The 7,382-nt window shown below is 45.3% G+C and overlaps 1 long non-coding RNA gene across 1 annotated transcript; it reads right to left on the reverse strand.

Moving 5' to 3' along the window:
- Positions 1 to 509: 509 nt before the first annotated feature.
- On the reverse strand, positions 510 to 2,617 carry LOC120651293. Its single transcript, XR_005666098.1, has 4 exons — positions 2,228 to 2,617; positions 2,040 to 2,131; positions 1,760 to 1,881; positions 510 to 1,423 (listed from the first exon to the last, which is right to left on the reverse strand). It is a non-coding gene; the product is annotated as an uncharacterized LOC120651293 (long non-coding RNA).
- Between the last annotated feature and the right edge of the window lie 4,765 nt (positions 2,618 to 7,382).

Raw genomic sequence — 7,382 nt, forward strand, 5'->3', positions numbered from 1 at the left:
TTACCTCTCTCTCTATATATAGGACACCGCTATTCAGTACCCTGGGTATGGAATATTATTCCATACCCGAGCTGCCCCGAGCCCATCGACTCGCGCCCCTTCGTGCGCCCTGCCGTCGCGAGATTGTTTTGAACGCGCCTGGTTTTGAACGCACGCCGGTTTTCCTCTCCATCCCGCACACGCACGTCTCGTCTGCAGTTCTTTTTTTTTTTTTGAAATCGCTGGAGTTTACGATCTGGCCACGCCATGCACGACGACGCCAGCAGTCTCGATGAGTTAAGCATCGTGAAATCATGTAGTGTGCTTGTGGACCGTAAAACTCCCAATTATTGACAACTCATGAAGTAGTCTAATAGTATAAAAATTATACTCTCAACAAAAATACAATCAAGGTAGCTTTATCAGCATGGACATAAAAACTTCAATTCTATAAAATCTATCATCAAAGTCAATTAATTTCCTTGTCACAGACGACATGTGTGAACATAAAAGGCCTTCCCAATCTCATATAACAAAACATATTGATGCAAAAAATCTTATTATCTTAAACAAACCATACATTTTTTCTGAGCCGGTTCATAAATACCATAAGCACACAAGATGAAGCCATATTGGAATCACTATTTCTATCATCTGCCAATCCAAACTTACATTTTCATAAGAATCTATACAGAGAGGTTTTAAATATACCATCCTCACATGAAACTCACAATCTATCTACTGTACCATGGATGCTCGGCAGAAAATTCATTGAGTGCTGAACAGGGGAATCAAAGTTGAATCATCCCTAAACACCTAGACCCCATTTGGCCAGGCTCCGCTGGCTTTAGCTCTAGCCACTGTAGCTGGCCGAACCAGTGCCACACAGGCTCCTAATTGTGATGATGGGGTCCCCTCAAAGATGGCGCTTTCAATGGAGATCATTGTGTCCACCTCACATCGTGCAAAAAAAAAACAATTGAATATGCTAGCGTCATACTTGTAGATTTACTTCCTAAAAATTATTTGAATGAACATTTTTAAGAAAATCACTAGCTATTGCACAAACACCAAGGTATTTAGGAGCAGGAATTAAATCACTAACTGAACTGGTAATCAATAAAAAAATAGCTAGCTGAACTAGCTATACAGATCAGCCCACGGCAAAGCTACCCAGAACTAGCTATACATGTGGCAATCCAAGAACCATGTTGATTATTTGGGGAGTATCGTCAGGACCTTACTGGGGCCAAGGACTGAAACATATCTTATCAATGAACCAAAGGAGGTCCCTGCTCTCTATTGCATGAGTCACCATTGTGAGCAGTGGACCAAGACCTAGAGCTTCGAGGACTGAGCAATTGAATTGTGAAAACCACACAAGGGAGAAGCACCTGATGTTGAGTCTAGTAGAATGCTTCGCAGTGTTCTTACTTCGGCAGACCTGGTAAATAAAAAGCATACACAACTGCACATGAGGAGGGAGCAGAAATACAGGTAAACAACTGCAGACATCCAACAATGGTCTTTCAGGGGGGGATACAATTACAGTGCGCAAGTTGAACATAAAAATGCAGCAAAATGATCATGTAAACATTATATGGACAAGATTATTATGAATAGAAAAAATGCAGATTCTTGGAACGAGACCATTAATTCTAACAGCCTTTTATCCAGCAGTTTAGAGAGAAACACAACATCATGCCCTTACATCTATTGTTTTCAGCATATCATTGTAATGTATTTGTAATCGGAAACAAGATATAAACTTTATCAATACCTGCGCATCTTCTCTGAGGTGGCTAGTCAGCGAGTGGAGAGAGGCACATTGTTGCCCTTCTTGGATTGGTAGTCATCGTATGGACCAACCTCGAATTCACCAACCTCTGACCAGGAAACATCCTGAAGATTGGAATTGAACATGGAAAAATCAGATGCTAAGTAATCAGACAGGGAACATGGAAAAGGATCAGGCTACAACGAGATTGCATCAATCTACGGCCAACAATGCTCTACTACATACACAAATCATCAGCACCAACGAAGGGAATATAAGGCACCTTGCGCAGGGGAAGAATCAGAGCTCTCATTAAACTGAAGAAATCCACGGCAAAGGGAAGGGATAGGAAGCTGCTCCTACCGAGGACGAACTCTGCAAATGCAATTCCATTGCAGTCAATCGGGGGCGGAAGGGGGAATTCGCGAGCAAATTTGAGGATTCCGCAGGAAAGAAGGGGTATGAACCTACCGCCGAGCCCACACCGCCATCCCCATCCGTCGATGACTCCGGCGCTTCCTCCTCGTCCACGACTACGGCCGTGGAGATAGCCGACGTTCGCCGCCGCTGTCGCGGACGCCGTGGTCACGTGTGAGTCTTCCTGTCCCCGGCAGCAACGCCCAGCGCGGCCAGGCATGCGCGTGGGCTGGCTCAGCCTGTCTGCCGCCGCCAGTGATGGTGCGACAGAAGCCGGTGATGCAGGGGCCGCGGCGGCATCCGGCATGAGGTCGATTTGGGCTGAGTTGTCGACAGAAAACAGCGAGGGGTGGCGGTGTGGGAGGATGGCCGGCGGACGGTGGGAGCAACAGAACGGCAGAAGAAAAAATCAGGATCGAGATTAGGATTGACCCACGATCTTTTTTTTTTGAAAAACCCACGATCTAATTTTGCGGAAGAGTCGTGGGTGAAAAAAAACCAGCGCTCATCAATAAAAAAACAAAAAAGAAAAAGAAAACCTAAAACCGGAAAAGGAGCTCAGAGGGAGGGCCAGGCCGCCGGGCACAGCTGATGCGCTCTGCCCGCTGGCTCCGAAACCGACTCGGGTATGGAACAAGTTATTCCATACCCAGGGTGTATAATAGAGCTACTATATATACACACACACGCATATATGGCGAGACTAAAATGCACCTTGTTGCAAATGCACAGACCCCCTCCCCGGCCTGCGCGCACCCCGCGCGCCCCGACACGGCCCACCCGCCCACACATGGGCCAAACCCGAGCCCCCCACCCCGCTCCCCAGCATCTGGGTCCGCCTGGCGTGGCCCATCGCGATTGATCGACAAATTACAACATTTTGTGTTACCAGTTGAACCGATTACAATTATTCAGTTGCAACCTTGAGCGATGACTTCGAAAAAGAGGCATTCGGACAAAATAAATGAGGGGGGCGAGTTTTTTGAATAGATCGAGGAACAACAAGGTCACAAGGGGGGACGCCGCCGCTGCTGCTACCGCCTCCGCCACCTCGAGATCGCCCCCGATTCTAGTTGTGCGGGAGAGGGTGAGGATCCACCCGGGAGCATGGCGCCGCCGTCGCTGATCCAGCCTCCGTCGCCGGCCCCAGCGCCCCACCGCGATTCCTAGGCGTTTGTTGTGCTTGGGGATTATACGGCGGCGTTCTGAACTCGATGGTCCTCAAATGGAGGGGCAAATACACCATTGCCAATGGTGTCATTGTCCACTGTCGCCTCCCCAATGACAACCCCTGCTGCTGCACAAGCTTCTGCGCAAAACTCTAGAGCTGAATCTGTTGATCCGCTTCATCAGGTGACGACGCTGACGCCACCCACTGCCCTCCCTCCAGGATCGCTGCAGACTCCGGACGCTGCGCAGGTTTTCTACCCAGTAAGCACTCTGCAAAAAGAAAGCTATGCTGGCCATGCGAGTTGAGACAAAAAAAGGTGTGATTCGAGTTGCAAGTTTAGATACTGGGTAATTGGAACTTAGATTCATATGGATTGCAACTCAATTTTGTCTGTAAAACAAATGAGATTCAAGTTGTAAAATGTGATTTAATTTTGTCTGGTAATGTGATACTAGGTAATTGCAATTTAGATTGATATGGATTGCAAACTCAATTTTGTGCCCCCCCGGCAGGATCCAAATATAGCCCATGTGTTTGTGCCAAGAGTGAGGTAGGTGTTCCCTACAAAAATTGATGCTTACATGTTTTATAGAGACTATGCGAGGCTAGCTGGGTTCAGTCTAAGGACAGCAAGGACTAGCAAAGAAACCAATCATTGGGTGTGTTCCAGGGAGGGGTGGCATGAAGGTAAGAAGGGAGAGAAATCCAACAAAACTAAAAAGGGATAAAAAAGATGCAGATGCCCTGCATATGTCAAAGTGAAGCATGACAAGAAGCGGGGGCTGTGGTACTTTGATCATGTACAACAAGCCCACAACCACAAACTGGAACCGTCCCCTAGGATGACCAGATACATGCTGCGCACAAGAACATGGAAGAAGGCATGTGTGACATATTCAATATAATGACAAGAAATAGTGTTCCGCATCAAGTAGCATTAAATGTGATGGTGGATCTGTATGATGGTATCCATATGTGGGGTTTTACAGAGAAGGACATAAAAAACATGTAGGTGCTGCTGGTTTTTTCCCACCATATTTGAATTGCAACATCCCCGTGCTAGATTTTTTTTACATTACTGAGGTTTTTTTTTTTGAAAAAATGCTTACAGGAAGGCAGAGAAGGTTAGAGAAGAAAGAGATGATGATCTTAATAAGCTTCTCCATTTTTTTAGGGAGTGTAAGGAGAACAACGAACACTTCTACTGGGATGTGGATGCAGATCCAAAAACTGGGATGGTGAGGAACATATTCTGGAGTCATGCAAGCCAAAGGGCTGAGTACTGAGACTTTGGAGATGTCATTACATTTGACACAACGCACAAAACAAACAGCAGGCACATGCCACTAGCCATGTTTGTTGGGGCCAACAATAACTTGAAGAATGCGACATTCGGCCAAGCGCTGATTGGTGCTGAATCAACTAGATCATTCAGGTGGTTGTTTGAGACCTTCAAGAGCTGCATGGGTGGTCGGCAGCCCCATGTAATCCTAACAGGTGTGCTATATTTCTTATCCAATATATTGATTGCAAACTTCATTCTATCTGGTTGCAATATTAGTTCCTTCTGGATTGCAAACTGTGTGTGTCTGACATTGTCTCCCCTCTGGTTTACTTTGTACTGCCAGATGAAGATCCAGCTATGAGGCAAGCAATAAAAGTGGAGTTTGACAAGACACATCACAGAAACTGTCACTGGCACATCCTAAGGCCATGGGAGTTTGAGCTGGACCAGCTCTACACCCAACACAAGGATATGAAACTGAAAGAAAAATTGGAATCTTTGATAAATTATCCACTTGGGCCAACACAATTCGAAGTCGAATGGAAGAGGCTAGTTGATGAGTGTGGCATTGCTGAACACCCTGCAATAAAAGCTTTGTGGGAAAAAAGGGAGAGGTGGATTTCAGCTTACTTCAAGGGGATGTACTGTGGCAGAATGACATCAACACAGAGATCAGAAAGCTAGAACAAGGTGCTCAAAGATGGCTATGTTAATGAGAGTACAAGCCTGCACATGTTTGCTAAAAGGATGCTAGACTCACTTCAGCACGCAGACCACATGGACGCCGGGGAGACACACTACGCTCAGGTGAGTGCAAAAAAAAAGAAAAGAAACTATGATTAACTTAAAAATATGATAATTGCAAATATTACTACTTCACAGTTGGTGCTCTATCCATATACTGACTGCAAACAAAAACAATGTGTGGTACAAGCTGAAGTGGTGCGAGCATGCAAAGCAAAGTTTGATGAGCAGCTGAGCAGGGTGTACACAAGGGCCGTATGCCAAGAGTACAAGAAGCAGTACAATAACAGCACAACGTTTGTGATTGAACCCGATCCAGATCCAAGGGTGAAAAATGGATGGTTGGTGAAGCATGAAAATGGTGAGGGCAGCTTCTGCTGGGCCCAACATGCATTCAGGGTGGTTGCGGATAAAGATTCTGGTGAATATAGCTACGAGTGCAAACAATGGGAACATACAGGTATGGTAGTGCTGCTGCTCCTACTGCTGCTGCTATTGATCTTGCTCAATAATACAACTCTGATTGATGGATAAAAAATGCATAAACTCTGGTAGATCAAATAAAAAAATGCAAAACTCTGGTAGTCCACAAAATTGCAACCCCTAGTAGTCCACCATTGCAACCCCAGTAGTCCACAATTGCAAACTATGGGTAGTCTACAATTGCAACCCTTAGTAGTCTACAATTGCAACACTTAGTAGTCCACAATTGCAAACTATGGTAGTCCACAATTGCAACCCTAGTAGTCCACAATTACAAAACTCTGGTAGGCTACAATTGCAAAAAAAACTGATTGACTTCACTGTCAATTTGCATGTCTGTTCTGCATGCACATCATCAGAGCCTTCACACACCTTCAAGTGAGGAGAATCCCGGAGAGATACATATTGAAAAGATATACTTGTAATGCAAAAGAAGAAGTTACATGGGATAGACACGACGGTGTGCGAATCGGTGGTCAAGCAAGCAAAGAGCAGTGCAGGATGTCAAAGCTGCTGCCTAAGTTGATGAGGCTTGGTAGAGCTGGAAGTAAGTCAGACCGTGCCTTTGAGGAAGCAAACAGGCAGCTGGACAAGATTACTCCAGGCATTGAAATGTTCCTGGAAAGTGCAAACAATGAATCATCAGGTCTTGCCCCTCCAGCTAGTGGACCGGTTGAGCATTCTGGTATTGCTGGCACTAATTTACCACAATCTTCAACTCTGATGCATGCTGGGACGTTGCTAATTGAGCCACCAATGCCACGCACAAAAGGCCGGGGGCCTGGGAAACAAAAGAAAAATGATGTTCAAGCTCCGCTTAATGGCACCCCGCTGAGCACATACACAAGGGTGAACTATGGTCACAGACAATGCAGCATATGTGGAGTACGAGGTACACATTATAGCACAACATGCCCGATGAACCCTGATCGAAGCAAATCAGCAGAGATGCGTGCAACTAGGAAAAATACAAAAAAAAATGATGGGCCCCCAAGGAAAAGAGGCCAGCCAAAGATTGTAAAGGATCTGCATGATGAAAGTGATCTGAGTCAAGATGAACTAAGTGAAGATGAGCTGCCCGTGGCGCAGCCTTGTAGCGCTGCAACTGATGGGCGTGTGGGAGAAGTAGGCGCAGAAAATAGTGGCCGTCGGCGGAGAGCTAAGCGTGTAAACTACCAGGAGTAACGTGATTGCGTTGGGCAAAAACACAAAGTAGTGATTTATTCAGTACCCCAGTGCATGTTATCTTGGACTATAAAAAAAATATGTTGCAACTATGATCAATAAAAAACATTGTTATGTTTCTTAATTACAACTGTCACGCACTGCTAGATAATTTGTGGTGTGCAGTATTGTTATGTGCAGTATGAGATGAGCAACTGTGATCAAATAAAAAATGGTACATTAAAACGTGTTTTAACCAAATTGCAAAAAATATGTACACCGGATTGCAAACATGTATGTTTACCGGTTGCAACATTGATGACAAAAATCATGATAAAAAAATGGGCACAAACATTATAGCT

This window comes from Panicum virgatum, chromosome 9K, assembly GCF_016808335.1.
Source record: "Panicum virgatum strain AP13 chromosome 9K, P.virgatum_v5, whole genome shotgun sequence".
Taxonomy (NCBI): Eukaryota; Viridiplantae; Streptophyta; class Magnoliopsida; order Poales; family Poaceae; genus Panicum; species Panicum virgatum.